Below are 11,567 nucleotides of genomic sequence, written 5' to 3' on the forward strand. Positions count from 1 at the left end.
CAGAGGAGGTAGAAAAGGCAACAGTTCCAGAACCATCAACATATGCCCCCGAAGAAGTACCAAGGTCCACCTATACCCCTAGCAAGTCAACAAATGCATTTTCAAAAGAGTACGACGCAAAATCACATTCTAACCGACAACAGACGTTCAACTACCAGAACCAACAAGCAACCCAACCATCATTGCAGGCATGGCTTCAACAAAGTGCGCATTAGAACAAGACCAAAACAGAGATGGTTATCCAGCCGCATGAGGGCTAAGAGATTTACAAGAACCACCACTCTATTCACAGTATCAAGGCAAGAGTAAACCAAAAACTCAAGAGTCGACAGAGCCCGAAAGACAACCCATGGAACGAGTTAGAAGAGATGAATCACCTCTTGCAAGAACCATCAAAAATTATGGCTTAGGGACACCTCTGGGAGAGGAACCCTCCCACTACCGAAGGCCAAAGGAGGTATATCGAGTAGGACGAGGAGAACCAATGATGAGATTTGTAGACCATCGTAGAATTAGACCTTCTCAGGTGCAAAAATGGGTAAACAAGAAATACACGGGAAATAGAGATCCTAAGGATCATGTAGTAGCCTTTGTGCGTGTACTTAGAGCTGAAGAATTTTTGGACTTCCCTACTCAATTTGCAGTGTTTGGACTTACCCTAGAAGAAGATGCCACTACTTGGTTTGACTCTGTGGAGCGTAGAGATTTCGAATCTATGGAGGAGGTTTTTGACGAGTTTATTGAGGAATTCTCAGAAAGGGGGATAGCTCATAATACAGTCTCACAGATCCATAAATTCAAAAAGAAAGAAGGGGAATCTGTGCGAAAGGCATTCCTACGACTAAAAAGATATGTGAAGTTCTGCCCTGTGGAAGAACTGCCAACTCAGTCCAGACTTATGCTTATATTTATTCAAGGACTAAGGAACGCAGATCTCCAGAAGGACTTACATATGAAGAGGAGCACGACGTTAAATGAGTTAACTGGCTCTTTACCTTGTAGAAAATTGTGCGGTCTACAAGGAGGGTGAATTCAAGGATCTTGATGACGATTCATCATCACAACAAAGTGGAAGCAAGTCCGCTAAGACAGCATTGAAAGGAGAAGTAGCTGTAAGCCAGGAGCAGCTTGTGGAGGAACTGCTAAAAAAAATTAATATGTATACCAAGCCTCAGGCTAAGCAGCCGAAGTGGTGTGCTATTGAACAAAAATGGACAAACCATGTGACGGAGGAATGTTATTATAACAAGGGATATGTGAGAGAGCAACCTTATGCTCCCCAAGCTCAGGTAGCATCTCCTCAACTTCCACCGATGCCTAGGTATCAAGCAGGCAACCTACCAGGACCTGTAGGTGTTGAAAGACCACAACCAGTATTGGGGCAACAACCACCCCTACCAGGATTACGACCGGTCGGCATAAAATACACACCAACAATAAACGAACTAGAACAGGAGGCTTTGGTACCTATGCATGCATATTACAAAGATTCCAATGGATATGCAGCAAATCCTGACTATTATCCACCGGAAGAACTCCCAACGCCAGAACCTTGGAGCATGATTGGAAGTACAGGACCACCAACAGCTGCACAGGCAGCAGAAGAAGGAAGATACAGCTTGGATGAACGAACACTATTGTTCATAGCCAACGGAGGCATGGGTGGGTAGAGGCATAGCCAATAGAGAGGAGCTCAAGGAGCACCTCAACAACCTAAGGGACCCTGCTACAAGTGTGGCAGAGATCATTGGCTAAGGGATTGTCCTCACGATTAGAGTCAACGCGTATTGCACCGAGTGTGGAATTACTCACTTGATTCCTGATTGCTCTAAGAACCCAAGCAAAGGAGCAGAAACTACTTTGAACATGCTGGAAGCAGTGCCTTCCATTGGAGGGTCAGAAAACGAGACAGTAATACCTATTCAGGCAGTGACACGAGCACAAGCTCAACGAATGACAAACGAACCCATCATTGAAGAGCCAAAGACCAATGCCCCAAGTGCAGAAATAAAAAATCAGAGAAGCACTTGGAAAGCTAGAAAGGCGCGTATAAAAGCCAGGAGAGAATGAGAGCAAACGGCTCTATCCGAGGAGTTAAAACACATAAAGGATAGATTGGAACGGTTAGAGGATCTAACTAGTTTAATTTCACATGCTGCTACAACCAAAGGAGCCAAGGAAATAGTAGAACCCAAAAGTATAGGATCGGGAGGATCAGTGCTGGTAGAAAAAGTAAATGAGCAGCTGGACGCACTTTTAAAAGCATACGAAGCCAGACTCAAAAACAACCAAAACCAAGAGCAAAGATGGATGACTTATCCATATGCAAAAATAGAAAAACAGAGGTTGGAAATGTGTCGAAAGATGGTTGAAACAGTTCAATCCTTGATAGAAAATCCGCTTGGTAAACCTGCAAGTTGGTACGAGGTACCAGCTCAAACCCCTATCAAACCAACTCTAGAGAAACAAGTAGACACGAAGGAGAGACTCACGAGTGTCTCTGAGTCTAGGAGAGATCCTATCATAGTGCCAAATACAACAGATGAGACAATTGATGGTTTCCAGCCTAAAATATTGGTAGAAATGGGTAAGGATTGTAACAGTCTAGATGACCTGTGGAAGAAAATCCGGGAAGCAAATGAAGCTAACAGAGTGAACCACCAAATAAATAGCACTAGAAAGGAGAAAAATGAGATCTTACCTCCCATTGAAGAGTTTGAGGCAAGATCACAAATGAACTTTGATATGCATTCACAAGGGGGGAACCAGGGTTCAATTAGTTCTGGGCACAGCCAACCAGACTCGCTAAAAACTCTACCCTCCTACCTAGGGGAGTATGAAGCTAAGTCTGAGATGAGAGCAATCCCATCTCAAAGACTTTCTTTCAACAGAGTGATGGATTCACAAGGGTTGATTGAGTTATTTTCCACCCCTATGGCATGCACAATCACGTTAGCCAAACTCCTGAGGTTACGACCAAACATGTGGACCAGCGTAGGAAAATGCTTAGAAAAATTTGGAGTAAAAGACCCTACCTCGAAGCTTCAAGAAGGGATCAGAGAATTGGACAAGCTTCAACTAAACACTAGGCCAGTACCTTTAAACAAGGTTGGAGGATATTACCAGGGAGAAGATGGAAATACCACACTACCAGTAGAATTTCAAGGAGTAGTATCCAAAGCTATTCTTGACAGTGGAGCAGGAGTCACTATCGCCACCAAAGAAATCTGGAAAAAAATGGGAAAAACCGGCTTTGAGAGCTACCAAAATGAAATTTCAACTGGCAGATGGGTTCATGGAAAAGCCTCTAGGACTTTTAGAAAAAGTAATTGTCACCTCTTGCGGAATCGAGTATGAGCATACATTTGCAATAGTTGAGTTCGAAAAAAAGACAATTACGAGATCATCTTGGGAAGACCATTCATGAGACCATTCATGAGACAATTAAAGATGGTCCAGGATTGGGGTTACAACCACATATACCTCACACATGGGGAGGCTACAACCAAAATATACCTAAAAGACCATAGTTACAAGGATGTGAACTAGACACCAGTGGAAGAGTTTGATTTAGCTACATTGGCAAGGTCCGAACTCCCAGCATGGTTAGGGCAAAAAAAAGAGCTATGGATGTGCGGAGCTTCACATTGTGGGAGCTTAAAAAGAGAGGAATGCATCTTAAAAAGAGCTATTGATGACAAGGATTACATTCCGGAACCTTTTCCGGAAGATGCCTTAGAACCTCTGGAATGGGAACACATACTAGCAACATTGGATGTCTGTACCATTACAGATAGCCCAATGATAAAATTTGCGATAAGGATGGCTATGATGTGCTACCCTATTACATGGTAAACCTTATACCAGCAAGAGATGAGTATGTAGACTCACCAGAACAAGAACAGCTTTATGACTCCTCTGAGCATCTGGAACTAAGTCACGATGCAGATAACGAGTGTTCAGACAGCTCGAGCGAGAGTAGGGAAACAACTGCAGATATCAAATTTTATGATTTTGCAAATCAACACCCTAGACGTCAGGAACGCTATAGGAAAAAAAGAACAAAAAACAAAATTAGAGAACCTAATACCTAGGATAAAAGATAAAACTCACTATCTAATGCTTGTCAAGGCAGAGGATTGTGTAAAAGACCAAATATCAAGAAGATTCTCAAGAGTTCGATGGGAAAGGACACATGAGGAAATAAAACAAGCATGGAAGACTAAACAAAAACAAAATCAAGAAAATCTCAACAATCAAAACAGGAAAAGACAAAAGATCCAGAGTGGACCAAAATGGAGCGTAAAAAGAAATACCAAGAACTAAAATGGTGGTTACGAGAGGTATGGACTACTGAGGGAGAAAGTGACGGTAAGGAGGATTGAGAAAAAGGAAACATGAATGTACCATCCCACTATCAACAATTCACCATCCAAGACAGAAAAATCATAATGACACCACCAATAAGCGAAAGAATAAACCAGAAATCTTACGATGGGCCGGAAAATGCAAAACGGATAGACCTCGCTGCGCCAGGCGAAGAGCCTTAACCTGTCTATATAGCAACTAATTTAGAGCTTGAAGAAGAAGAAAGGCTAACACAATTTCTCAAGAAGTATAAAGATGTGTTTGCATGGTCCTACAAAGACCTCAAAGGAGTTGATCCATCAATATGCCTACATACAATTCCTTTGAAATCAAAAGCCAAACCTAGCAAACAGCGTCCACATATAATGACACATTCGCTAAACGAATCAAAGAAGAGATTGACGAGCTGATGGATGCTGAATTCATCTATGAAATCGAGCATACAGATTGGGTGTCACCCATTGTGGTTGTCCCCAAAAAGAACGGAAAGCTGCGTGTGTGTGTGTGTGTGTGTGTGTGAACCTCAAAAAAGTGAACGCAGCCACAATAAGGGATAATTATCCCTTGCCAATCACAGAACATGTGCTTGAGAGGGTGGCAGGAAAACGGGCCTATTCCTTTTTAGATGGGTTTTCGGGGTATAACCAATTGGCAATTGCAATAGAGGATCAACACAAAATAGCATTTGCCACAAAGTGGGGAATATATGCGTATAGAGTTATGCCTTTTGGCCTAACCAATGCCCCAGCTACCTTCCAAAGGTTAATGACCTGAGAATGCCTGAGAATATTCTTAGAAATATATATGGATGATCTCTGTGTCCACTCTCTTATACGAGAAGAACATATTGACCATTTACAAAAGGTATTTGAGAAGTGCAGAACATATCGAATCTGGCTCAACCCAGAAAAGTGCATTTTTATGGTAAGACAAGGCCGCATCTTAGGACATATTGTCTCAAGAAATGGCATAACCACTGACCTACACAAAATTAGAGTCATAGCAGACTTGCCCAGGCCTACTAATGTCAAACAAGTACAATCCTTCATGGGACACTGTGGATATTATCAAAGATTCATATATATGTATGCGGTCATTGCACAACCACTATATCGCTTATTAGTGAGTTTCGACTGGATTGAGGAGTGTGAAACTTCATTCCAAAAGCTTAAGGAAAACCTTGTATCAGCACCTATACTTAAAGCACCAGATTGGGAAAAGATATTCCATGTTCACATTGATGCCTCTGCATACGCAATTGGAAGTATTCTTGCTCAACCTGGAGAAGGAACAATGGATTTCCCAGTTTGTTATGCGAACCGACGGCTAAATAGTGCAGAAAAGAACTACACCACCACTGACAGAGAGGGATTATGAATAATTTATGCTGTAAAGAAATTTTGGCATTACTTGCTTGCAAACAAATTTGTGTTCTTCACAGATCACCAAGCTCTTTTGTATCTAGTAAATAAACCATGCAATATTGGGAGAATTGTACAGTGGTTTATTATATTGCTAGAGTTTGACTCTCAGTGGTAGTAAAAAAGGGTAAAACTCATCTACGAGCGGATCATCTTTCAAGGCTACAAAATGGGGAAGCTCTTGAAGGAGTAGATGATGGCATACCTGATGCTTATCTTTTCAATATTGAAATGATACCCAAATGGTCTCAGAAAATTGTTAGCATTCTTTCCTTTGGAGGTAGATTTGATAACAAGGAAGACAGATCCAAACAACAAACATTTCAACAAACAAAAAAAATTCAGTTGATTGCAAGACGACTGTGCCATCTAGGCTCGGACCAAATTCTACGATTATGTATAAATCCAGAGGAATTCGAGTGTTATCTTGAAGAAGCACACATCCAAGATTGTGCATTTCATTGTTCAACAATGAAAACATACCAAAGATTGAAACACTTAGGAGTTTATTGGCCAACTATGTATGCTGACACACATGGTTATGTTAACAATTGTACTATATGTAGTGCCAAACGATCGGTGGATCACGCGACATTGTTTCAGGTAACCATTGCACCTGCATGGAGTCAATATACCATTGATTTCTTAACAACAAGGACATTTCTTGAAAACATAACAAAAGCGCGAAAAAGGGCTATAGAGTTGGAGGCTCGAGACTTTAATTCAATTGGAAATCAATCTACAAGAGAGGAAAGGACAATCAACTTAGAATCTGTGCAAGTGAAAGTGATTACCTGCTGATTCTAGAACACGCACATGGAGGAATAAGTGGAGGCCATTTTTCAGGCGATAAGACGGCAAAAATTTTCTTAACCGCAGGAATATGGTGGCCTACATTGCACATGGATGCTGAGGAGTTTGTAAAGCGTTGTGACGCATGTCAGCGCACTAAGGTTCCGATAAAGAGAGATGAGATGCCACTACGGCCAATGATGGGAGCACGGACATTTGCAAAATGGGGAATTGATTTTGTGGGGCCTATTTCACCCCTTGCATATCGCACCCATACCCAATATATCATTGTGGCTACGGACTATCTCACAAAATGGGTTGAAGCCAAAGCAACACAAAAAGTAGACGCAAGAACCACTGCATAATTTTTGTATGAGAATGTCTTTGTATGATACGGATTACCAATAGAAATTGTCAGTGATCGAGAAACACATTTTCTTAATGAAGTCACTGAGTACCTGTTAGAGGAATTCATGGCCATACATAGAAAATCTGCTCCATATCATCCACAGGCAATGGACAAGCTGAGGCCACAAATAAAACACTATGCACTGTTTTGACTAAAATTGTATCAGAATCAAGGACAGACTAGGATCAACAATTACACTCAACACTATGGGCATATAGGGTAGCTTACAAAACATCAATCGGAACCACACCATACAACATGGTATTTGGACTAAATGCTATATTACCCATAGAGTTTTTAGTTCCAACTCTACGAGTAGCGAAACGCTTAGAATGGACAGGCCATGAGCTCTCTTCAAGAATAGATGATCTTGAAAAGCTAGATAAACTTCGACTGAGAGCTGTAGCTTCGATCTATGCTAAAAAGAGAAGACAAAAAGAGTTTTTTGACAAGCATGTGCGTACAAAAGAGTTCAAAACAGGTGATTATGTACTTGTTTATACTTTGAAGCAACATGCCAAAAAACTTTAAAAGCGAGGGATGGGACCCTTTGTGATTAGTGACTTATCACAAAGTGGAGCTGTCAAACTTGCTACATTGGCAGGAGAAGAAATGCCAAATTGGATTAGTGGGTGCTGATTGAAAAAGTATCATTTACCACTAACACAGGATATGCTTCAACAAATCCATCAAGAAAAACAACAGATGAAGGAGAAACAGAGGGTACGAGAAGAAGCACAAGCAGAAGCAAACGAACGCATTGCAAAAAGAAGGCTTCTACGACAACAACAACAAAGTGGATCACCGTTGCGAATAAATGCTATTCGATTAACAAATTTTGGTGAAGACACAGTGGAACCAATAATTGCAGTCAAAGTGGGTAGCAATCAAGTTGACTCGACGGCATTGCTTGATTCTGGAGCTCAAGCAAATCTAATCTCTTGCAAATTATATAATCAGCTCCAGCTCGAGGACCAACTACATCCTACTCAACAAGTGCTGGAAAGCAGTACCTCAAATTCATTAAGCACATTGGGCTGGATGATATTGCATATACAAGTACATCAGAATGTTTAGCCCCACAAGTTTTATGTGGTTGAGGATGTGAGCACACTACACCAAATGTTATTGGGACAACCATGGCAGAAAGAGTATAATGTGTAGATAGATTGGAGTTCGAATACAGTCAAAATTCAACAAGCACAAGAACACAAGTGGCAGCCTTTGCTAGGACAACCCGAAAGAACCCAATAATGGTGCCACAATCAATTGATCAAGAGAAAAATAGATGGGTGCCACTTAACCAGCAAAAGATACCTATGAAGGATACACAAGAAACAGCCAACTGTCTTCAATCAAAAAATGATATACCACAGGCGACAAAGAATAGATCAAAGTCAGCAATAAGCAAACAACAAGTATGGGTACGGAAAGATCTACGTGAACGAGCCTACAAACCACAATGCACTACCAGACAGCCCCCAAAAAACCAGGTTAATCAAACACCAAACAGAGTCATCAAACAGATATGGATACTGAAGAACATGCTCAATCTCCAACTACATGAGAAACGCGTTTGGATCCCCAGGGCGATGCTACAGGAACTCCCTTCAGTACAAGCAAAACCAGCAGCCAGACAAACGATATCGGCAAATCAATCTGTACAGATACCAATCAACAGAAAAGCCACCAAGACCAAAAAAGAGGCAATAAACCTACAAAGGCATCCAAAACAAAGCTACAAATGGCAAGCAAAAGAGAAAAAAAATACGGCCACATCAGACACGACAATTCTCTCCACGGAGACAACCACGGCCATATCGACAGTAGCGGCACTCCAAGCAACTTTTGCAAAGAAGACGATCAAACAAAGAGCTGTAGAGTTACAACTTTTACTTGCAAAGGAAAACTGTCAACCCAAACAGACGTCGATGCCCATAAGCATCTTGCTTATTCCCTCCTCTCGCACAGCATTAATTTTTCCATGCATTGACTGAGTATGCATCAAATAGGGCCACATTACAAGGCCACGCATTAGCACAGTTTTTTAACCTATGGATTTCACACACCCCAAGGTGATACCCTGTTGTCCGGGAGGACTCCGACTAGGAGGGGGGGAGGCATTCTCAATGCGGACCCAATGAAGGTGAAAAGAGCAAAAAAGTGCATGTTTTTCGACTATTTTGAAGGAGTTTCGTTTGATTGCAAAACAATTTGGACTAATCTAAGTACATATGCCCCTATACAACACAAATCTACAAGTATATGGGGCCAAACGCCAAATTAGGCCTCTAGGTATGTGTATATATGTAAAAATAGCCATTTTTCGAGCAAAATATTGGTAAAACGGAGAAATCCGGCCATAAAAATTGCATGTGAGTGTACATAGTGTTTTGTGGTGATGTTTTTGAGTTATTGTGATTTTTGGGGATTTTTTGGGTTTATTTTGCTATTTTCTTTTTTATTTTACTAATTATCGGCAAAAAAACTTCAAAAATACAAAAAGCAGGTGAAATACGATCGTAATGAAAAACAAAAAATATGGGGATAATCAGCAACTATAGGACAACCTATGGTACAATTGGGGTGCAATTATGTGAATGTAGAAGGATGCTTGTTTTGGCCAGATTTTGACCGAAACGTCAAATTTCTTGGAAACTAGGCAAACGGAGTCCAAATCAGGAACTTTTCGAGCCTAAACCGCATCTCGCAAGAAGTTAGGAGCACATGTCAAATTTCATAGAAAGTGGTCCGGGGACCCCCATTTTAAGATTTTTTCACTTCACTTAGAGCTCATTTCTACTATTTCCTTCTTGAGAGAGAGCTCTAGCCACCTAGAACGAACTGGATTTCCAGCTGCTTCTACGACACGCACGACCACCCAACAGGCTCCAAATATGAGAGTTAGGCTCAGCACCTTGAGCTTTTCGCGTATGTTTGATGTTTTATCGGAAAAACTAGTGTAGGGTTCACATGGGGAACAGGCAGTAGAGACCTACAGGTAGAGGTAGCCACCTAACGGCTAACCCAATAGCAATAAGGCTTCATAGGGGGTTTACCCTAGCATAGGATACCACTCTTGAATGCACAAAGGCGGCAAAAAACCATTGGGAAAAACCCTGGCACCACAAGCCCTGCAAGAGGCCACCACGTGGTAAATTGGTGGAAAGTCGCCCAAATGCTACCAAAACTCATGGGTAGGAGCATCTCGACATGCTCTACAAGGCAATATATCCCACATGGTCATAAGGTGACCCGAAGCGGGACTAACCTTGAGAAACGGCATCGGACACACAAAGCGTCAACTAGCTCTCACTGCCAAACAGGATGTTCGTTTGCCACCAAACTTCGAGAGCGGCTTGCCTAGACCATCAACAACCAAGTCCTATGGTGGTAGACCACCACAAGTCATTGACGGCGTGCAAACGCAACCACGGGCGCTTCTAGAGTGACAAATCGCCAAACGGAGCTCCGGTGAAGCCAAATCCAACAAAAACCATATGGCAAGGTTCCCCAAGGAACCATGAAGCTATGGAGACTAACATCAAGAAATTTCATCGCCGAAAAGCACTCCAAGAGTCACAAAACGACTCAGAGGCTCTGAAAGCCAAATAGGGAGTTTCTATCTATCTTTTTGACTTTTTTATTGAAATAAGGCTTAAAGGAGACTCAGGGGGGCTAAGGGCATATACTAGTAGCACTTCTTCCAAAAAAATTCCTCAGAAGACATCCTACGCGTAGAATGTCTCAGGGCCTCTTTTGCAAGCCAAACTCAATATCTCACCTCATACATAGCTTATACATGCTAGCCATCAAGTTTCATCACATTTGGACAAGAGTTGACCTCATATGCATCAAAAAACGGAAAGTTAGAGCACAGAGGCAATAAAAGGTCATAGACCTACCAAAACTAGTCCAAATCACATGAAACTTGCACAATATACTCATTATCACATTGCCAAGCTAATTGTGGAGTTAGATATGAAAAAATAGTGAAATAGACATCCTACGTGTAGGATGTCTAAATGCCCTATTTGACCTCCAGCTGGTGTTTTTGAATTCCACATATCTTTATAGCATCTTCACAAGATCATATATCAAATTTCAAGCCAGACCCATCACATTTGGTCCCCAAAACCTCAAAGATTCACTTTTCTGAGCCTAAAAACACTAAACATGCTCCTAACAACACCAATGCTTATCTAAATCAAAATCTAAGAATAGAGCCATGTTCTACATGCTAAGGGCTACCCACAAAACCAAAATCAAGGCATTCTGAGATAAGAGACATACTATGCGTAGTATGTCTCCAGGGTCATATTGACCTTCTGTGCAGGAGTTGACATCATGGGAGTCTTTTACATGGTATAAGAATCTTATATATCAAATTTCAATCCAATTGGGTATCATTTGCCCATCCATATAGGACATCCTACCCGTTTTGTGAGCCAAAAGCTAAATCTTCTCAAAATTGTACTTTTTGATGTCCAAACCAAATTCCAAGTACATAGCCATGTTGCACAGGTCAAGGGCCACAAGCGTGTCAAGTTTCATCAAAATCAGAGGAAGTAGACATA

This window comes from Adiantum capillus-veneris, chromosome 30 (assembly GCF_014529385.1).
Source record: "Adiantum capillus-veneris isolate H3 chromosome 30, ASM1452938v2, whole genome shotgun sequence".
Classification (NCBI taxonomy): domain Eukaryota; kingdom Viridiplantae; phylum Streptophyta; class Polypodiopsida; order Polypodiales; family Pteridaceae; genus Adiantum; species Adiantum capillus-veneris.